The sequence below is a fragment of the Canis aureus genome, chromosome 22 (assembly GCF_053574225.1).
Source record: "Canis aureus isolate CA01 chromosome 22, VMU_Caureus_v.1.0, whole genome shotgun sequence".
Classification (NCBI taxonomy): Eukaryota; Metazoa; Chordata; class Mammalia; order Carnivora; family Canidae; genus Canis; species Canis aureus.
Genome location: NC_135632.1, coordinates 60,840,171 through 60,863,182, shown reverse-complemented (window position 1 = coordinate 60,863,182; position 23,012 = coordinate 60,840,171).

Genomic DNA, 23,012 nt, shown 5'->3' with positions numbered 1-23,012 from the left:
CATCCTGCCTGACTGTAGCCGTACCTGCTAACCTCCTTATGTTAGTGGCTGGGATGGGTTGTGGGAAAAGCATGTGTAAGCATTGGGCCTGAACTCCCGTGTATCTGAGTTGAATACAGCGATTTCCAACATCCTTCTTCAATAGGAGTGTAGCTAGGTTCCAACTCCCATGTCCGAGTGGGTAGCAGACATCTGCCTCCCATGCATACACACTTCTGAGAGTTGAGCTTATGGCCTGTAACCCTACATCCTGCCTGCCGCTACCTTTCGCTTCCAAAAGGCCTAGGCTCGCTGCTTGACGCAAGTGTTGGGAGAGGTAACTGGAATCTCCCGGCACACAAGACGAGTGCCTCCAAGCTCAATCCAGCGATTTCCTAGTAATTCCTGGGGTAGACTGGTGCTACATACTAAGTTCCATACGTGAGTAGGTAGTTGAACGCCTTGTCCAAAAACATCTTACTTCTGAGAGTTGAGCTCACCCTCAGTCCCTCACAGTTCCACACTGCCTGCAGAGTGAGTTTCGCACGTCTGCACCAGAGACGTTTGCAAGAGGCTTCTGAGACGCAAGTTAACAATGCAGACCTGGAGGGTATCTCCAGGTGCAGTAGAGTGGTAACCTGGGAACCTCCTGTCTCAGAATACTGCTACCTTCACCCTGCCATAAGAATGCAGCTAGTTGACAGCTGGCTTCAAGGCCTGCTTCCCTGTGAGAGCTAAGGACAGGGCACAACCCTCCCGCGTCCTGCTTGACTGTAGAAGGAGCTGCTAACGTCCTCATGTTAGTGGCAGGGAAACGTTGTGAGAAAAGCATGTGGAATCGTTGTGCCTGAACCCACGTGTATCTGAGTTGAATACAGCGATTTCCAAAGTCCTTCTTCATCAGAGTGTAGCTAGGTTCCCACTCGCATGTCCGAGTGGGTAGCAGACATCTGCCTCCCATGTATACACACTTCTGAGAGTTGAGCTTATGGCCTGTAAGCCTACCTCCTGCCTGCAGCTACCTTTCGCTTCCAAAAGGCCTAGGCTCGCTGCTTCACCGAAGTGTTGGGAGAGGTAACTGGAATCTCCCGGCACACAAGACTAGTGCCACCAAGCTCAATCCAGCGATTTCCCAGTAATTCCTGGGGTAGACTGGTGCTACATACTAAGTTCCATATGTGAGAAGGTAGCTGAACGCCTTGTCCGAAATCATCTTACTGCTGAGAGTTGAGCTCACCCTCAGTCCCTCACAGTTCCACACTGCCTGCAGAGTGAGTTTCCCACGTCTTCACCAGAGACTTTTGCCAGAGGCTTCTGAGACGCAAGTTAACAATGCACACCTGGACGGTATCTCCAGGTGCAGTAGAATGGTAATCTGGGAACCTCCTTACTCAGAATACTGCTACCTTCACACTGTCATAAGAATGCAGCTAGTTGAGAGCTGGCTTCTAGGCATGCTTCCCTGTGAGAGCTGAGGACAGGGCAGAACCCTCCCGCATCCTGCCTGACTGTAGACGTACCTGCTAACCTCTTTATGTTAGTGGCTGGGATGGGTTGTGCGAAAAGCACGTGTAAGCATTGGGCCTGAACTCCCGTGTATCTGAGTTGAATACAGCGATTTCCAACATCCTTCTTCAATAGGAGTGTAGCTAGGTTCCAACTCCCATGTCCGAGTGGGTAGCAGACATCTGCCTCCCATGCATACACACTTCTGAGAGTTGAGCTTATGGCCTGTAACCCTACATCCTGCCTGCCGCTACCTTTCGCTTCCAAAAGGCCTAGGCTCGGTGCTTGACGCAAGTGTTGGGAGAGGTAACTGGAATCTCCCGGCACACAAGACGAGTGCCTCTAAGCTCAATCCAGCGATTTCCTAGTAATTCCTGGGGTAGACTGGTGCTACATACTAAGTTCCATACGTGAGTAGGTAGTTGAACGCCTTGTCCAAAAACATCTTACTTCTGAGAGTTGAGCTCACCCTCAGTCCCTCACAGTTCCACACTGCCTGCAGAGTGAGTTTCGCACATCTTCACCAGAGACGTTTGCCAGAGGCTTCTGAGACGCAAGTTAACAATGCAGACCTGGAGGGTATCTCCAGGTGCAGTAGAGTGGTAACCTGGAACCTCCTCTCTCAGAATACTGCTACCTTCACCCTGCCATAAGAATGCAGCTAGTTGACAGCTGGCTTCAAGGCCTGCTTCCCTGTGAGAGCTAAGGACAGGGCACAACCCTCCCGCATCCTGCTTGACTGTAGAAGGAGCTGCTAACATCCTCATGTTAGTGGCAGGGAAAGGTTGTGAGAAAAGCATGTGGAATCGTTGTGCCTGAACCCACGTGTATCTGAGTTGAATACAGCGATTTCCAAAGTCCTTCTTCATCAGAGTGTAGCTAGGTTCCCACTCGCATGTCCGAGTGGGTAGCAGACATCTGCCTCCCATGCATACCCAATTCTGAGAGTTGAGCTTATGGCCTGTAACCCTACCTCCTGCCTGCAGCTACCTTTCGCTTCCAAAAGGCCTAGGCTCGCTGCTTCACCGAAGTGTTGGGAGAGGTAACTGGAATCTCCCGGCACACAAGACTAGTGCCTCCAAGCTCAATCCAGCGATTTCCCAGTAATTCCTGGGGTAGACTGGTGCTACATACTAAGTTCCATAGGTGAGAAGGTAGGTGAACGACTTGTCCAAAATCATCTTACTGCTGAGAGTTGAGCTCACACTCAGTCCCTCACAGTTCCACACTGCCTGCAGAGTAGGTTTCCCACGTCTTCACCAGAGACTTTTGCCAGTGGCTTCTGAGTACAAGTTAACAATGCAGACCTGGAGGGTATCTCCAGGTGCAGTAGAGTGGTAATCTGGGAACCTCCTTACTCAGAATACTGCTACCTTCACACTGTCATAAGAATGCAGCTAGTTGAGAGCTGGCTTCTAGGCATGCTTCCCTGTGAGAGCTAAGGACTGGGCACAACCCTCCCGCATCCTGCTTGACTGCAGAAGGAGCTGCTAACGTCCTCATGTTAGTGGCAGGGAAAGGTTGTGCGAAAAGCATGTGGAATCTTTGTGCCTGAACCCACGTGTATCTGAGTTGAATACAGCGATTTCCAAAGTCCTTCTTCATCAGAGTGTAGCTAGGTTCCCACTCGCATGTCCGAGTGGGTAGCAGACATCTGCCTCCCCTGCATACCCACTTCTGAGAGTTGAGCTTATGGCCTGTAACCCTACCTCCTGCCTGCAGCTACCTTTCGCTTCCAAAAGGCCTAGGCTCGCTGCTTCACCGAAGTGTTGGGAGAGGTAACTGGAATCTCCCGGCACACAAGACGAGTGCCTCCAAGCTCAATCAAGCAATTTCCTAGTAATTCCTGGGGTAGACTGGTGCTACGTACTAAGTTCCATACGTGAGTAGGTACTTGAACGCCTTGTCCAAAAACATCTTACTTCTGAGAGTTGAGCTCACCCTCAGTCCCTCACAGTTCCACACTGCCTGCAGAGTGAGTTTCGCACGTCTTCACCAGAGACGTTTGCCAGAGGCTTCTGAGACGCAAGTTAACAACGTAGACCTGGAGGGTATCTCCAGGTGCAGTAGAGTGGTATTCTGGGAACCTCCTGTCTCAGAATACTGCTACCTTCACCCTGCCATAAGAATGCAGCTAGTTGAGAGCTGGCTTCTAGGCATGCTTCCCTGTGAGAGCTGAGGACAGGGCAGAACCCTCCCGCACCCTGCCTGACTGTAGACGTACCTGCTAACCTCCTTATGTTAGTGGCTGGGATAGGTTGTGGGAAAAGCATGTGTAAGCATTGGGCCTGACTCCCGTGTATCTGAGTTGAATACAGCGATTTCCAACATCCTTCTTCAATAGGAGTATAGCTAGGTTCCACCTTCCATGTCCGAGTGGGTAGCAGACATCTGCCTCCCATGCATACACACTTCTGAGAGTTGAGCTTATGGCCTGTAACCCTACATCCTGCCAGCCGCTACCTTTCGCTTCCAAAAGGCCTAGGCTCGCTGCTTGACGCAAGTGTTGGGAGAGGTAACTGGAATCTCCCGGCACACAAGACGAGTGCCTCCAAGCTCAATCAAGCGATTTCCTAGTAATTCCTGGGGTAGACTGGTGCTACGTACTAAGTTCCATACGTGAGTTGGTAGTTGAACGCCTTGTCCAAAAACATCTTACTTCTGAGAGTTGAGCTCACCCTCAGTCCCTCACAGTTCCACACTGCCTGCAGAGTGAGTTTCGCACGTCTTCACCAGATACGTTTGCCAGAGGCTTCTGAGACGCAAGTTAACAATGCAGACCTGGAAGGTATCTCCAGGTGCAGTAGAGTGGTAATCTGGGAACCTCCTGTCTCAGAATACTGCTACCTTCACCCTGCCATAAGAATGCAGCTAGTTGACAGCTGGCTTCAAGGCATGCTTCCCTGTGAGAGGTAAGGACAGGGCACAACCCTCCCGCATCCTGCTTGACTGTAGAAGGAGCTGCTAACGTCCTCATGTTAGTGGCAGGGAAAGGTTGTGCGAAAAGCATGTGGAATCGTTGTGCCTGAACCCACGTGTGTCTGAGTTGAATACAGCGATTTCCAAAGTCCTTCTTCATCAGAGTGTAGCTAGGCTCCCACTCGCATGTCCGAGTGGGTAGCAGACATCTGCCTCCCATGCATACCCACTTCTGAGAGTTGAGCTTATGGCCTGTAACCCTACCTCCTGCCTGCAGCTACCTTTCGTTTCCAAAAGGCCTAGGCTCGCTGCTTCACCGAAGTGTTGGGAGAGGTAACTGGAATCTCCCGGCACACAAGACTAGTGCCTCCAAGCTCAATCCAGCGATTTCCCAGTAATTCCTGGGGTAGACTGGTGCTACATACTAAGTTCCATATGTGAGAAGGTAGCTGAACGCCTTGTCAGAAATCATCTTACTGCTGAGAGTTGAGCTCACCCTCAGTCCCTCACAGTTCCACACTGCCTGCAGAGTAGGTTTCCCACGTCTTCACCAGAGACTTTTGCCAGAAGCTTCTGAGACGCAAGTTAACAATGCAGACCTGGAGGGTATCTCCAGGTGCAGTAGAGTGGTAATCTGGGAACCTCCTTACTCAGAATACTGCTACCTTCACACTGTCATAAGAATGCAGCTACTTGACAGCTGGCTTCAAGGCATGCTTCCCTGTGAGAGCTAAGGACAGGGCACAACCCTCCCGCATCCTGCTTGACTGTAGAAGGAGCTGCTAACGTCCTCATGTTAGTGGCAGGGAAAGGTTGTGCGAAAAGCATGTGGAATCGTTGTGCCTGAACCCACGTGTATCTGAGTTGAATACAGCGATTTCCAAAGTCCTTCTTCATCAGAGTGTAGCTAGGTTCCCACTCGCATGTCCGGTGGGTAGCAGACATCTGCCTCCCATGCATACCCACTTCTGAGAGTTGAGCTTATGGCCTGTAACCCTACCTCCTGCCTGCAGCTACCTTTCGCTTCCAAAAGGCCTAGGCTCGATGCTTCACCGAAGTGTTGGGAGAGGTAACTGGAATCTCCCGGCACACAAGACTAGTGCCTCCAAGCTCAATCCAGCGATTTCCCAGGAATTCCTGGGGTAGACTGGTGCTACATACTAAGTTCCATATGTGAGAAGGTAGCTGAACGCCTTTTCCAAAATCATCTTACTGCTGAGAGTTGAGCTCACCCTCAGTCCCTCACAGTTCCACACTGCCTGCAGAGTAGGTTTCCCACGTCTTCACCAGAGACTTTTGCCAGAGGCCTCTGAGACGCAAGTTAACAATGCAGACATGGAGGGTATCTCCAGGTGCAGTAGAGTGGTAATCTGGGAACCTCCTCACTCAGAATACTGCTACCTTCACACTGTCATAAGAATGCAGCTAGTTGAGAGCTGGCTTCTAGGCATGCTTCCCTGTGAGAGCTGAGGACAGGGCAGAACCCTCCCGTACCCTGCCTGACTTTAGACGTACCTGCTAACCTCCTTATGTTAGTGGCTGGGATAGGTTGTGGGAAAAGCATGTGTAAGCATTGGGCCTGAACTCCCGTGTATCTGAGTTGAATACAGCGATTTCCAACATCCTTCTTCAATAGGAGTGTAGCTAGGTTCCAACTCCCATGTCCGAGTGGGTAGCAGACATCTGCCTCCCATGCATACACACTTCTGAGAGTTGAGCTTATGGCCTGTAACCCTACATCCTGCCTGCCGCTACCTTTCGCTTCCAAAAGGCCTAGGCTCGCTGCTTGACGCAAGTGTTGGGAGAGGTAACTGGAATCTCCCGGCACACAAGACTAGTGCCTCCAAGCTCAATCCAGCGATTTCCCAGGAATTCCTGGGGTAGACTGGTGCTACATACTAAGTTCCATATGTGAGAAGGTAGCTGAACGCCTTGTCCAAAATCATCTTACTGCTGAGAGTTGAGCTCACCCTCAGTCCCTCACAGTTCCACACTGCCTGCAGAGTAGGTTTCCCACGTCTTCACCAGAGACTTTTGCCAGAGGCTTCTGAGACGCAAGTTAACAATGCAGACCTGGAGGGTATCTCCAGGTGCAGTAGAGTGGTAATCTGGGAACCTCCTTACTCAGAATACTGCTACCTTCACACTGTCATAAGAATGCAGCTAGTTGAGAGCTGGCTTCTAGGCATGCTTCCCTGTGAGAGCTGAGGACAGGGCAGAACCCTCCCGCACCCTGCCTGACTGTAGACGTACCTGCTAACCTCCTTATGTTAGTGGCTGGGATAGGTTGTGGGAAAAGCATGTGTAAGCATTGGGCCTGAACTCCCGTGTATCTGAGTTGAATACAGCGATTTCCAACATCCTTCTTCAATAGGAGTGTAGCTATGTTCCAACTCCCATGTCCGAGTGGGTAGCAGATATCTGCCTCCCATGCATACACACTTCTGAGAGTTGAGCTTATGGCCTGTAACCCTACATCCTGCCTGCCGCTACCTTTCGCTTCCAAAAGGCCTAGGCTCGCTGCTTGACGCAAGTGTTGGGAGAGGTAACTGGAATCTCCCGGCACACAAGACGAGTGCCTCCAAGCTCAATCAAGCGATTTCCTAGTAATTCCTGGGGTAGACTGGTGCTACGTACTAAGTTCCATACGTGAGTAGGTACTTGAACGCCTTGTCCAAAAACATCTTACTTCTGAGAGTTGAGCTCACCCTCAGTCCCTCACAGTTCCACACTGCCTGCAGAGTGAGGTTCGCACGTCTTCACAGGAGACGTTTGCCAGAGGCTTCTGAGACGCAAGTTAACAATGCAGACCTGGAGGGTATCTCCAGGTGCAGTAGAGTGGTAATCTGGGAACCTCCTGTCTCAGAATACTGCTACCTTCACCCTGCCATAAGAATGCAGCTAGTTGACAGCTGGCTTCAAGGCATGCTTCCCTGTGAGAGCTAAGGACAGGGCACAACCCTCCCGCATCCTGCTTGACTGTAGAAGGAGCTGCTAACGTCCTCATGTTAGTGGCAGGGAAAGGTTGTGCGAAAAGCATGTGGAATCGTTGTGCCTGAACCCACGTGTATCTGAGTTGAATACAGCAATTTCCAAAGTCCTTCTTCATCAGAGTGTAGCTAGGTTCCCACTCGCATGTCCGAGTGGGTAGCAGACATCTGCCTCCCATGCATACCCACTTCTGAGAGTTGAGCTTATGGCCTGTAACCCTACCTCCTGCCTGCAGCTACCTTTCGCTTCCAAAAGGCCTAGGCTCGATGCTTCACCGAAGTGTTGGGAGAGGTAACTGGAATCTCCCGGCACACAAGACTAGTGCCTCCAAGCTCAATCCAGCGATTTCCCAGGAATTCCTGGGGTAGACTGGTGCTACATACTAAGTTCCATATGTGAGAAGGTAGCTGAACGCCTTTTCCAAAATCATCTTACTGCTGAGAGTTAAGCTCACGCTCAGTCCCTCACAGTTCCACACTGCCTGCAGAGTAGGTTTCCCACGTCTTCACCAGAGACTTTTGCCAGAGGCCTCTGAGACGCAAGTTAACAATGCAGACATGGAGCGTATCTCCAGGTGCAGTAGAGTGGTAATCTGGGAACCTCCTTACTCAGAATACTGCTACCTTCACACTGTCATAAGAATGCAGCTAGTTGAGAGCTGGCTTCTAGGCATGCTTCCCTGTGAGAGCTGAGGACAGGGCAGAACCCTCCCGCACCCTGCCTGACTGTAGACGTACCTGCTAACCTCCTTATGTTAGTGGCTGGGATAGGTTGTGGGAAAAGCATGTGTAAGCATTGGGCCTGAACTCCCGTGTATCTGAGTTGAATACAGCGATTTCCAACATCCTTCTTCAATAGGAGTGTAGCTAGGTTCCCACTCCCATGTCCGAGTGGGTAGCAGACATCTGCCTCCCATGCATACACACTTCTGAGAGTTGAGCTTATGGCCTGTAACCCTACATCCTGCCTGCCGCTACCTTTCGCTTCCAAAAGGCCTAGGCTCGCTGCTTGACGCAAGTGTTGAGAGAGGTAACTGGAATCTCCCGGCACACAAGACGAGTGCCTCCAAGCTCAATCAAGCGATTTCCTAGTAATTCCTGGGGTAGACTGGTGGTACGTACTAAGTTCCATACGTGAGTTGGTAGTTGAACGCCTTGTCCAAAAACATCTTACTTCTGAGAGTTGAGCTCACCCTCAGTCCCTCACAGTTCCACACTGCCTGCAGAGTGAGTTTCGCACGTCTTCACCAGAGACGTTTGCCAGAGGCTTCTGAGACGCAAGTTAACAATGCAGACCTGGAGGGTATCTCCAGGTGTAGTAGAGTGGTAATCTGGGAACCTCCTGTCTCAGAATACTGCTACCTTCACCCTGCCATAAGAATGCAGCTAGTTGACAGCTGGCTTCAAGGCATGCTTCCCTGTGAGAGCTAAGGACAGGGCACAACCCTCCCGCATCCTGCTTGACTGTAGAAGGAGCTGCTAACGTCCTCATGTTAGTGGCAGGGAAAGGTTGTGCGAAAAGCATGTGGAATCGTTGTGCCTGAACCCACGTGTGTCTGAGTTGAATACAGCGATTTCCAAAGTCCTTCTTCATCAGAGTGTAGCTAGGCTCCCACTCGCATGTCCGAGTGGGTAGCAGACATCTGCCTACCATGCATACCCACTTCTGAGAGTTGAGCTTATGGCCTGTAACCCTACCTCCTGCCTGCAGCTACCTTTCGTTTCCAAAAGGCCTAGGCTCGCTGCTTCACCGAAGTGTTGGGAGAGGTAACTGGAATCTCCCGGCACACAAGACTAGTGCCTCCAAGCTCAATCCAGCGATTTCCCAGTAATTCCTGGGGTAGACTGGTGCTACATACTAAGTTCCATATGTGAGAAGGTAGCTGAACGCCTTGTCCAAAATCATCTGACTGCTGAGAGTTGAGCTCACCCTCAGTCCCTCACAGTTCCACACTGCCTGCAGAGTAGGTTTCCCACATCTTCACCAGAGACTTTCGCCAGAGGCTTCTGAGATGCAAGTTAACAATGCACACCTGGACGGTATCTCCAGGTGCAGTAGAGTGGTAATCTGGGAACCTCCTTACTCAGAATACTGCTACCTTCACACTGTCATAAGAATGCAGCTAGTTGAGAGCTGGCTTCTAGGCATGCTTCCCTGTGAGAGCTGAGGACAGGGCAGAACCCTCCCGCACCCTGCCTGACTCTAGACGTACCTGCTAACCTCCTTATGTTAGTGGCTGGGATAGGTTGTGGGAAAAGCATGTGTAAGCATTGGGCCTGAACTCCCGTGTATCTGAGTTGAATACAGCGATTTCCAACATCCTTCTTCAATAGGAGTGTAGCTAGGTTCCAACTCCCATGTCCGAGTGGGTAGCAGACATCTGCCTCCCATGCATACACACTTCTGAGAGTTGAGCTTATGGCCTGTAACGCTACATCCTGCCTGCCGCTACCTTTCGCTTCCAAAAGGCCTAGGCTCGCTGCTTGACGCAAGTGTTGGGAGAGGTAACTGGAATCTCCCGGCACACAAGACGAGTGCCTCCAAGCTCAATCAAGCGATTTCCTAGTAATTCCTGGGGTAGACTGGTGCTACGTACTAAGTTCCATACGTGAGTAGGTAGTTGAACGCCTTGTCCAAAAACATCTTACTTCTGAGAGTTGAGCTCACCCTCAGTCCCTCACAGTTCCACACTGCCTGCAGAGTGAGGTTCGCACGTCTTCACCAGAGACGTTTGCCAGAGGCTTCTGAGACGCAAGTTAACAACGTAGACCTGGAGGGTATCTCCAGGTGCAGTAGAGTGGTAATCTGGGAACCTCCTGTCTCAGAATACTGCTACCTTCACCCTGCAATAAGAATGCAGCTAGTTGAGAGCTGGCTTCTAGGCATGCTTCCCTGTGAAAGCTGAGGACAGGGCAGAACCCTCCCGCACCCTGCCTGACTGTAGACGTACCTGCTAACCTCCTTATGTTAGTGGCTGGGATAGGTTGTGGGAAAAGCATGTGTAAGCATTGGGCCTGAACTCCCGTGTATCTGAGTTGAATACTGCGATTTCCAACATCCTTCTTCATCAGAGTGTAGCTAGGTTCCCACTCGCATGTACGAGTAGGTAGCAGACATCTGCCTCCCATGCATACCCACTTCTGAGAGTTGAGCTTATGGCCTGTAACCCTACCTCCTGCCTGCAGCTACCTTTCGCTTCCAAAAGGCCTAGGCTCGCTGCTTCACCGAAGTGTTGGGAGAGGTAACTGGAATCTCCCGGCACACAAGACTAGTGCCTCCAAGCTCAATCCAGCGATTTCCCAGTAATTCCTGGGGTAGACTGGTGCTGCATACTAAGTTCCATATGTGAGAAGGTAGCTGAACGCCTTGTCCAAAATCATCTTACTGCTGAGAGTTGAGCTCACCCTCAGTCCCTCACAGTTCCACACTGCCTGCAGAGTAGGTTTCCCACGTCTTCACCAGAGACTTTTGCCAGAGGCCTCTGAGACGCAAGTTAACAATGCAGACCTGGAGAGTATCTCCAGGTGCAGTAGAGTGGTAATCTGGGAACCTCCTTACTCAGAATACTGCTACCTTCACACTGTCATAAGAATGCAGCTAGTTGAGAGCTGGCTTCTAGGCATGCTTCCCTGTGAGAGCTGAGGATAGGGCAGAACCCTCCCGCACCCTGCCTGACTCTAGACGTACCTGCTAACCTCCTTATGTTAGTGGCTGGGATAGGTTGTGGGAAAAGCATGTGTAAGCATTGGGCCTGAACTCCCGTGTATCTGAGTTGAATACAGCGATTTCCAACATCCTTCTTCAATAGGAGTGTAGATAGGTTCCAACTCCCATGTCCGAGTGGGTAGCAGACATCTGCCTCCCATGCATACACACTTCTGAGAGTTGAGCTTATGGCCTGTAACGCTACATCCTGCCTGCCGCTACCTTTCGCTTCCAAAAGGCCTAGGCTCGCTGCTTGACGCAAGTGTTGGGAGAGGTAACTGGAATCTCCCGGCACACAAGACGAGTGCCTCCAAGCTCAATCAAGCGATTTCCTAGTAATTCCTGGGGTAGACTGGTGCTACGTACTAAGTTCCATACGTGAGTAGGTACTTGAACGCCTTGTCCAAAAACATCTTACTTCTGAGAGTTGAGCTCACCCTCAGTCCCTCACAGTTCCACACTGCCTGCAGAGTGAAGTTCGCACGTCTTCACCAGAGACGTTTGCCAGAGGCTTCTGAGACGCAAGTTAACAACGTAGACCTGGAGGGTATCTCCAGGTGCAGTAGAGTGGTAATCTGGGAACCTCCTGTCTCAGAATACTGCTACCTTCACCCTGCCATAAGAATGCAGCTAGTTGAGTGCTGGCTTCTAGGCATGCTTCCCTGTGAGAGCTGAGGACAGGGCAGAACCCTCCCGCACCCTGCCTGACTGTAGACGTACCTGCTAACCTCCTTATGTTAGTGGCTGGGATACGTTGTGGGAAAAGCATGTGTAAGCATTGGGCCTGAACTCCCGTGTATCTGAGTTGAATACAGCGAATTCCAACATCCTTCTTCAATAGGAGTGTAGCTAGGTTCCAACTCCCGTGTACGAGTGGGTAGCAGACATCTGCCTCCCATGCATACACACTTCTGAGAGTTGAGCTTATGGCCTGTAACCCTACATCCTGCCTGCCGCTACCTTTCGCTTCCAAAAGGCCTAGGCTCGCTGCTTGACGCAAGTGTTGGGAGAGGTAACTGGAATCTCCCGGCACACAAGACGAGTGCCTCCAAGCTCAATCAAGCGATTTCCTAGTAATTCCTGTGGTAAACTGGTGCTACGTACTAAGTTCCATACGTGAGTAGGTACTTGAACGCCTTGTCCAAAAACATCTTACTTCTGAGAGTTGAGCTCACCCTCAGTCCCTCACAGTTCGACACTGCCTGCAGAGTGAGGTTCGCACGTCTTCACCAGAGACGTTTGCCAGAGGCTTCTGAGACGCAAGTTAACAATGCAGACCTGGAGGGTATCTCCAGGTGCAGTAGAGTGGTAATCTGGGAACCTCCTGTCTCAGAATACTGCTACCTTCACCCTGCCATAAGAATGCAGCTAGTTGACAGCTGGCTTCAAGGCATGCTTCCCTGTGAGAGCTAAGGACAGGGCACAACCCTCCCGCATCCTGCTTGACTGTAGAAGGAGCTGCTAACGGCCTCATGTTAGTGGCAGGGAAAGGTTGTGCGAAAAGCATGTGGAATCGTTGTGCCTGAACCCACGTGTATCTGAGTTGAATACAGCGATTTCCAAAGTCCTTCTTCATCAGAGTGTAGCTAGGTTCCCACTCGCATGTCCGAGTGGGTAGCAGACATCTGCCTCCCATGCATACCCACTTCTGAGAGTTGAGCTTATGGCCTGTAACCCTACCTCCTGCCTGCAGCTACCTTTCGCTTCCAAAAGGCCTAGGCTCGCTGCTTCACCGAAGTGTTGGGAGAGGTACCTGGAATCTCCCGGCACACAAGACTAGTGCCTCCAAGCTCAATGCAGCGATTTCCCAGTAATTCCTGGGGTAGACTGGTGCTACATACTAATTTCCATATGTGAGAAGGTAGCTGAACGCCTTGTCCAAAATCATCTTACTGCTGAGAGTTGAGCTCACCCTCAGTCCCTCACAGTTCCACACTGCCTGCAGAGTTGGTTTCCCACGGCTTCACCAGAGACTTTTGCCAGAGGCCTCTGAGACGCAAGTTAACAATGCAGACCTGGAGAGTATCTCCAGGTGCAGTAGAGTGGTAATCTGGGAACCTCCTTACTCAGAATACTGCTACCTTCACACTGTCATAAGAATGCAGCTAGTTGAGAGCTGGCTTCTAGGCATGCTTCCCTGTGAGAGCTGAGGACAGGGCAGAACCCTCCCGCACCCTGCCTGACTGTAGACGTACCTGCTAACCTCCTTATGTTAGTGGCTGGGATAGGTTGTGGGAAAAGCATGTGAAACCATTGGGCCTGAACTCCCGTGTATCTGAGTTGAATACAGCGATTTCCAACATCCTTCTTCAATAGGAGTGTAGCTAGGTTCCAACTCCCATGTCCGAGTGGGTAGATGACATCTGCCTCCCATGCATACACACTTCTGAGAGTTGAGCTTATGGCCTGTAACCCTACATCCTGCCTGCCGCTACCTTTCGCTTCCAAAAGGCCTAGGCTCGCTGCTTGACGCAAGTGTTGGGAGAGGTAACTGGAATCTCCCGGCACACAAGACGAGTGCCTCCAAGCTCAATCAAGCGATTTCCTAGTAATTCCTGGGGTAGACTGGTGCTACGTACTAAGTTCCATACGTGAGTAGGTAGTTGAACGCCTTGTCCAAAAACATCTTACTTCTGAGAGTTGAGCTCACCCTCAGTCCCTCACAGTTCCACACTGCCTGCAGAGTGAGTTTCGCACGTCTTCACCAGAGACGTTTGCCAGAGGCTTCTGAGACGCAAGTTAACAATGCAGACCTGGAGGGTATCTCCAGGTGCAGTAGAGTGGTAATCTGGGAACCTCCTGTCTCAGAATACTGCTACCTTCACCCTGCCATAAGAATGCAGCTAGTTGACAGCTGGCTTCAAGGCATGCTTCCCTGTGAGAGCTAAGGACAGGGCACAACCCTCCCGCATCCTGCTTGACTGTAGAAGGAGCTGCTAACGTCCTCATGTTACTGGCAGGGAAAGGTTGTGAGAAAAGCATGTGGAATCGTTGTGCCTGAACCCACGTGTATCTGAGTTGAATACAGCGATTTCCAAAGTCCTTCTTCATCAGAGTGTAGCTAGGTTCCCACTCGCATGTCCGAGTGGGTAGCAGACATCAGCCTCCCATGCATACCCACTTCTGAGAGTTGAGCTTATGGCCTGTAACCCTACCTCCTGCCTGCAGCTACCTTTCGCTTCCAAAAGGCCTAGGCTCGCTGCTTCACCGAAGTGTTGGGAGAGGTTACTGGAATCTCCCGGCACACAACACTAGTGCCTCCAAGCTCAATCCAGCGATTTCCCAGGAATTCCTGGGGTAGACTGGTGCTACATACTAAGTTCCATATGTGAGAAGGTAGCTGAACGCCTTGTCCAAAATCATCTTACTGCTGAGAGTTGAGCTCACCCTCAGTCCCTCACAGTTCCACACTGCCTGCAGAGTGAGTTTCCCACGTCTTCACCAGAGACTTTTGCCAGAGGCCTCTGAGACGCAAGTTAACAATGCAGACCTGGAGAGTATCTCCAGGTGCAGTAGAGTGGTAATCTGGGAACCTCCTTACTCAGAATACTGCTACCTTCACACTGTCATAAGAATGCAGCTAGTTGAGAGCTGGCTTCTAGGCATGCTTCCCTGTGAGAGCTGAGGACAGGGCAGAACCCTCCCGCACCCTGCCTGACTGTAGACGTACCTGCTAACATCCTTATGTTAGTGGCTGGGATAGGTTGTGGGAAAAGCATGTGAAACCATTGGGCCTGAACTCCCGTGTATCTGAGTTGAATACAGCGATTTCCAACATCCATCTTCAATAGGAGTGTAGCTAGGTTCCAACTCCCATGTCCGAGTGGGTAGCAGACATCTGCCTCCCATGCATACACACTTCTGAGAGTTGAGCTTATGGCCTGTAACCCTACATCCTGCCTGCCGCTACCTTTCGCTTCCAAAAGGCCTAGGCTCGCTGCTTGACGCAAGTGTTGGGAGAGGTAACTGGAATCTCCCGGCACACAAGACGAGTGCCTCCAAGCTCAATCAAGCGATTTCCTAGTAATTCCTGGGGTAGACTGGTGCTACGTACTAAGTTCCATACGTGAGTAGGTAGTTGAACGCCTTGTCCAAAAACATCTTACTTCTGAGAGTTGAGCAAACCCTCAGTCCCTCACAGTTCCACACTGCCTGCAGAGTGAGTTTCGCACGTCTTCACCAGAGACGTTTGCCAGAGGCTTCTGAGACGGAAGTTAACAATGCAGACCTGGAGGGTATCTCCAGGTGCAGTAGAGTGGTAATCTGGGAACCTCCTGTCTCAGAATACTGCTACCTTCACCCTGCCATAAGAATGCAGCTAGTTGACAGCTGGCTTCAAGGCATGCTTCCCTGTGAGAGCTAAGGACAGGGCACAACCCGCCCGCATCCTGCTTGAATGTAGAAGGAGCTACTAACATCCTCATGTTAGTGGCAGGGAAAGGTTGTGCGAAAAGCATGTGGAATCGTTGTGCCTGAAGCCACGTGTATCTGAGTTGAATACAGCGATTTTCAAAGTCCTTCTTCATCAGAGTGTAGCTAGGTTCCCACTCGCATGTACGAGTTGGTAGCAGACATCTGCCTCCCATGCATACCCACTTCTGAGAGTTGAGCTTATGGCCTGTAACCCTACCTCCTGCCTGCAGCTACATTTCGCTTCCAAAAGGCCTAGGCTCGCTGCTTCACCGAAGTGTTGGGAGAGGTAACTGGAATCTCCCGGCACACAAGACTAGTGCCTCCAAGCTCAATCCAGCGCTTTCCCAGTAATTCCTGGGTAGACTGGTGCTACATACTAAGTTCCATATGTGAGAAGGTAGCTGAACGCCTTGTCCAAAATCATCTTACTGCTGAGAGTTGAGCTCACCCTCAGTCCCTCACAGTTCCACACTGCCTGCAGAGTAGGTTTCCCACGTCTTCACCAGAGACTTTTGCCAGAGGCCTCTGAGACGCAAGTTAACAATGCAGACCTGGAGAGTATCTCCAGGTGCAGTAGAGTGGTAATCTGGGAACCTCCTTACTCAGAATACTGCTACCTTCACACTGTCATAAGAATGCAGCTAGTTGAGAGCTGGCTTCTAGGCATGCTTCCCTGTGAGAGCTGAGGATAGGGCAGAACCCTCCCGCACCCTGCCTGACTGTAGACGTACCTGCTAACCTCCTTATGTTAGTGGCTGGGATAGGTTGTGGGAAAAGCATGTGAAACCATTGGGCCTGAACTCCCGTGTATCTGAGTTGAATACAGCGATTTCGAACATCCTTCTTCAATAGGAGTGTAGCTAGGTTCCAACTCCCATGTCCGAGTGGGTAGCAGACATCTGCCTCCCATGCATACACACTTCTGAGAGTTGAGCTTATGGCCTGTAACCCTACATCCTGCCTGCCGCTACCTTTCGCTTCCAAAAGGCCTAGGCTCGCTGCTTGACGCAAGTGTTGGGAGAGGTAACTGGAATCTCCCGGCACACAAGACGAGTGCCTCCAAGCTCAATCAAGCGATTTCCTAGTAATTCCTGGGGTAGACTGGTGCTACGTACTAAGTTCCATACGTGAGTAGGTAGTTGAACGCCTTGTCCAAAAACATCTTACTTCTGAGAGTTGAGCTCACCCTCAGTCCCTCACAGTTCCACACTGCCTGCAGAGTGAGTTTCGCACGTCTTCACCAGAGACGTTTGCCAGAGGCTTCTGAGACGCAAGTTAACAATGCAGACCTGGAGGGTATCTCCAGGTGCAGTAGAGTGGTAATCTGGGAACCTCCTGTCTCAGAATACTGCTACCTTCACCCTGCCATAAGAATGCAGCTAGATGACAGCTGGCTTCAAGGCATGCTTCCCTGTGAGAGCTAAGGACAGAGCACAACCCTCCCGCATCCTGCTTGACTGCAGAAGGAGCTGCTAACGTCCTCATGTTAGTGGCAGGGAAAGGTTGTGCGAAAAGCATGTGGAATCGTTGTGCCTGAACCCACGTGTATCTGAGTTGAATACAGCGATTTCCAAAGTCCTTCTTCATCAGAGTGTAGCTAGGTTCCCACTCGCAAGTCCGAGTGGGTAGCAGACATCTGCCTCCCATGCATACCCACTTCTGAGAGTTGAGCTTATGGCCTGTAACCCTACCTCCTGCCTGCAGCTACCTTTCGCTTCCAAAAGGCCTAGGCTCGCTGCTTCACCCAAGTGTTGGGAGAGGTAACTGGAATCTCCCGGCACACAAGACTAGTGCCTCCAAGCTCAATCCAGCGATTTCCCAGTAATTCCTGGGGTAGACTGGTGCTACATACTAAGTTCCATATGTGAGAAGGTAGCTGAACGCCTTGTCCAAAATCATCTTACTGCTGAGAGTTGAGCTCACCCTCAGTCCCTCACAGTTCCACACTGCCTGCAAAGTAGGTTTCCCACGTCTTCACCAGAGACTTTTGCCAGAGGCCTCTGAGACGCAAGTTAACAATGCAGACCTGGAGGGTATCTCCAGGTGCAGTAGAGTGGTAATCTGGGAACCTCCTTACTCAGAATACTGCTACCTTCACACTGTCATAAGAATGCAGCTAGTTGAGAGCTGGCTTCTAGGCATGCTTCCCTGTGAGAGCTGAGGACAGGGCAGAACCCTCCCGCACCCTGCCTGACTGTAGACGTACCTGCTAACCTCCTTATGTTAGTGGCTGGGATAGGTTGTGGGAAAAGCATGTGTAAGCATTGGGCCTGAACTCCCGTGTATCTGAGTTGAATACAGCATTTTCCAACATCCTTCTTCAATAGGAGTGTAGCTACGTTCCAACTCCCATGTCCGTGTGGGTAGCAGACATCTGCCTCCCATGCATACACACTTCTGAGAGTTGAGCTTATGGCCTGTAACCCTACATCCTGCCTGCCGCTACCTTTCGCTTCCAAAAGGCCTAGGCTCGCTGCTTGACGCAAGTGTTGGGAGAGGTAACTGGAATCTCCCGGCACACAAGACGAGTGCCTCCAAGCTCAATCAAGCGATTTCCTAGTAATTCCTGGGGTAGACTGGTGCTACGTACTAAGTTCCATACTTGAGTAGGTACTTGAACGGCTTGTCCAAAAACATCTTACTTCTGAGAGTTGAGCTCACCCTCAGTCCCTCACAGTTCCACACTGCCTGCAGAGTGAGGTTCGCACGTCTTCACCAGAGACGTTTGCCAGAGGCTTCTGAGACGCAAGTTAACAACGTAGACCTGGAGGGTATCTCCAGGTGCAGTAGAGTGGTAATCTGGGAACCTCCTGTCTCAGAATACTGCTACCTTCACCCTGCCATAAGAATGCAGCTAGTTGACAGCTGGCTTCAAGGCATGCTTCCCTGTGAGAGCTAAGGACAGGGCACAACCCTCCCGCATCCTGCTTGACTGTAGAAGGAGCTGCTAACGTCCTCATGTTACTGGCAGGGAAAGGTTGTGCGAAAAGCATGTGGAATCGTTGTGCCTGAAGCCACGTGTATCTGAGTTGAATACAGCGATTTCCAAAGTCCTTCTTCATCAGAGTGTAGCTAGGTTCCCACTCGCATGTCCGAGTGGGTAGCAGACATCTGCCTCCCATGCATACCCACTTCTGAGAGTTGAGCTTATGGCCTGTAACCCTACCTCCTGCCTGCAGCTACCTTTCGCTTCCAAAAGGCCTAGGCTCGCTGCTTCACCGAAGTGTTGGGAGAGGTAACTGGAATCTCCCGGCACACAAGACTAGTGCCTCCAAGCTCAATCCATCGCTTTCCCAGTAATTCCTGGGTAGACTGGTGCTACGTACTAAGTTCCATATGTGAGAAGTTAGCTGAACGCCTTGTCCAAAATCATCTTACTGCTGAGAGTTGAGCTCACCCTCAGTCCCTCACAGTTCCACACTGCCTTCAGAGTAGGTTTCCCACGTCTTCACCAGAGACTTTTGCCAGAGGCCTCTGAGACGCAAGTTAACAATGCAGACCTGGAGGGTATCTCCAGGTGCAGTAGAGTGGTAATCTGGGAACCTCCTTACTCAGAATACTGCTACCTTCACACTGTCATAAGAATGCAGCTAGTTGAGAGCTGGCTTCTAGGCATGCTTCCCTGTGAGAGCTGCGGACAGGGCAGAACCCTCCCGCACCCTGCCTGACTGTAGACGTACCTGCTAACCTCCTTATGTTAGTGGCTGGGATGGGTTGTGGGAAAAGCATGTGTAAGCATTGGGCCTGAACTCCCGTGTATCTGAGTTGAATACAGCGATTTCAAACATCCTTCTTCAATAGGAGTGTAGCTAGGTTCCAACTCCCATGTCCGAGTGGGTAGCAGATATCTGCCTCCCATGCATACACACTTCTGAGAGTTGAGCTTATGGCCTGTAACCCTACATCCTGCCTGCCGCTACCTTTCGCTTCCAAAAGGCCTAGGCTCGCTGCTTGACGCAAGTGTTGGGAGAGGTAACTGGAATCTCCCGGCACACAAGACGAGTGCCTCCAAGCTCAATCAAGCGATTTCCTAGTAATTCCTGGGGTAGACTGGTGCTACGTACTAAGTTCCATACGTGAGTAGGTAGTTGAACGCCTTGTCCAAAAACATCTTACTTCTGAGAGTTGAGCTCACCCTCAGTCCCTCACAGTTCCACACTGCCTGCAGAGTGAGTTTCGCACGTCTTCACCAGAGACGTTTGCCAGAGGCTTCTGAGACGCAAGTTAACAGTGCAGACCTGGAGGGTATCTCCAGGTCCAGTAGAGTGGTAATCTGGGAACCTCCTGTCTCAGAATACTGCTACCTTCACCCTGCCATAAGAATGCAGCTAGTTGACAGCTGGCTTCAAGGCATGCTTCCCTGTGAGAGGTAAGGACAGGGCACAACCCTCCCGCATCCTGCTTGACTGTAGAAGGAGCTGCTAACGTCCTCATGTTACTGGCAGGGAAAGGTTGTGAGAAAAGCATGTGGAATCGTTGTGCCTGTAGCCACGTGTATCTGAGTTGAATACAGCGATTTCCAAAGTCTTTCTTCATCAGAGTGTAGCCAGGTTCCCACTCGCATGTCCGAGTGGGTAGCAGACATCTGCCTCCCATGCATACCCACTTCTGAGAGTTGAGCTTATGGCCTGTAACCCTACCTCCTGCCTGCAGCTACCTTTCGCTTCCAAAAGGCCTAGGCTCGCTGCTTCACCGAAGTGTTGGGAGAGGTAACTGGAATCTCCCGGCACACAAGACGAGTGCCTCCAAGCTCAATCCAGCGATTTCCCAGTAATTCCTGGGGTAGACTGGTGCTACATACTAAGTTCCATATGTGAGAAGGTAGCTGAAAGCCTTGTCCAAAATCATCTTACTGCTGAGAGTTGAGCTCACCCTCAGTCCCTCACAGTTCCACACTGCCTGCAGAGTAGGTTTCCCACGTCTTCACCAGAGACTTTTGCCAGAGGCCTCTGAGACGCAAGTTAACAATGCAGACCTGGAGGGTATCTCCAGGTCCAGTAGAGTGGTAATCTGGGAACCTCCTGTCTCAGAATACTGCTACCTTCACCCTGCCATAAGAATGCAGCTAGTTGACAGCTGGCTTCAAGGCATGCTTCCCTGTGAGAGGTAAGGACAGGGCACAACCCTCCCGCATCCTGCTTGACTGTAGAAGGAGCTGTTAACGTCCTCATGTTACTGGCAGGGAAAGGTTGTGAGAAAAGCACGTGGAATCGTTGTGCCTGAAGCCACGTGTATCTGAGTTGAATACAGCGATTTCCAAAGTCCTTCTTCATCAGAGTGTAGCTAGGTTCCCACTCGCATGTCCGAGTGGGTAGCAGACATCTGCCTCCCATGCATACCCACTTCTGAGAGTTGAGCTTATGGCCTGTAACCCTACCTCCTGCCTGCAGCTACCTTTCGCTTCCAAAAGGCCTAGGCTCGCTGCTTCACCGAAGTGTTGGGAGAGGTAACTGGAATCTCCCGGCACACAAGACTAGTGCCTCCAAGCTCAATCCAGCGATTTCCCAGTAATTCCTGGGGTAGACTGGTGCTACATACTAAGTTCCATATGTGAGAAGGTAGCTGAACGCCTTGTCCAAAATCATCTTACTGCTGAGAGTTGAGCTCACCCTCAGTCCCTCACAGTTCCACACTGCCTGCAGAGTAGGTTTCCCGCGTCTTCACCAGAGACTTTTGCCAGAGGCCTCTGAGACGCAAGTTAACAATGCAGACCTGGAGGGTATCTCCAGGTGCAGTAGAGTGGTAATCTGGGAACCTCCTTACTCAGAATACTGCTACCTTCACACTGTCATAAGAATGCAGCTAGTTGAGAGCTGGCTTCTAGGCATGCTTCCCTGTGAGAGCTGAGGACAGGGCAGAACCCTCCCGCACCCTGCCTAACTGTAGACGTACCTGCTAACCTCCTTATGTTAGTGGCTGGGATAGGTTGTGGGAAAAGCATGTGTAAGCATTGGGCCTGAACTCCCGTGTATCTGAGTTGAATACAGCGATTTCAAACATCCTTCTTCAATAGGAGTGTAGCTAGGTTCCAACTCCCATGTCCGAGTGGGTAGCAGATATCTGCCTCCCATGCATACACACTTCTGAGAGTTGAGCTTATGGCCTGTAACCCTACATCCTGCCTGCCGCTACCTTTCGCTTCCAAAAGGCCTAGGCTCGCTGCTTGACGCCAGTGTTGGGAGAGGTAACTGGAATCTCCCGGCACACAAGACGAGTGCCTCCAAGCTCAATCAAGCGATTTCCTAGTAATTCCTGGGGTAGACTGGTGCTACGTACTAAGTTCCATACGTGAGTAGGTAGTTGAACGCCTTGTCCAAAAACATCTTACTTCTGAGAGTTGAGCTCACCCTCAGTCCCTCACAGTTCCACACTGCCTGCAGAGTGAGTTTCGCACGTCTTCACCAGAGACGTTTGCCAGAGGCTTCTGAGACGCAAGTTAACAATGCAGACCTGGAGGGTATCTCCAGGTGCAGTAGAGTGGTAATTTGGGAACCTCCTGTCTCAGAATACTGCTACCTTCACCCTGCCATAAGAATGCAGCTAGTTGACAGCTGGCTTCAAGGCATGCTTCCCTGTGAGAGCTAAGCACAGGTCACAACCCTCCCGCATCCTGCTTGACTGTAGAAGGAGCTGCTAACGGCCTCATGTTAGTGGCAGGGAAAGGTTGTGCGAAAAGCATGTGGAATCGTTGTGCCTGAACCCACGTGTATCTGAGTTGAATACAGCGATTTCCAAAGTCCTTCTTCATCAGAGTGTAGCTAGGTTCCCACTCGCATGTCCGAGTGGGTAGCAGACATCTGCCTCCCATGCATACCCACTTCTGAGAGTTGAGCTTATGGCCTGTAACCCTACCTCCTGCCTGCAGCTACCTTTCGCTTCCAAAAGGCCTAGGCTCGCTGCTTCACCGAAGTGTTGGGAGAGGTAACTGGAATCTCCCGGCACACAAGACTAGTGCCTCCAAGCTCAATCCAGCGATTTCCCAGTAATTCCTGGGGTAGACTGGTGCTACATACTAAGTTCCATATGTGAGAAGGTAGCTGAACGCCTTGTCCAAAATCATCTTACTGCTGAGAGTTGAGCTCACCCTCAGTCCCTCACAGTTCCACACTGCCTGCAGAGTAGGTTTCCCACGTCTTCACCAGAGACTTTTGCCAGAGGCCTCTGAGACGCAAGTTAACAATGCAGACCTGGAGGGTATCTCCAGGTGCAGTAGAGTGGTAATCTGGGAACCTCCTTACTCAGAATACTGCTACCTTCACACTGTCATAAGAATGCAGCTAGTTGAGAGCTGGCTTCTAGGCATGCTTCCCTGTGAGAGCTGCGGACAGGGCAGAACCCTCCCGCACCCTGCCTGACTGTAGACGTACCTGCTAACCTCCTTATGTTAGTGGCTGGGATGGGTTGTGGGAAAAGCATGTGTAAGCATTGGGCCTGAACTCCCGTGTATCTGAGTTGAATACAGCGATTTCAAACATCCTTCTTCAATAGGAGTGTAGCTA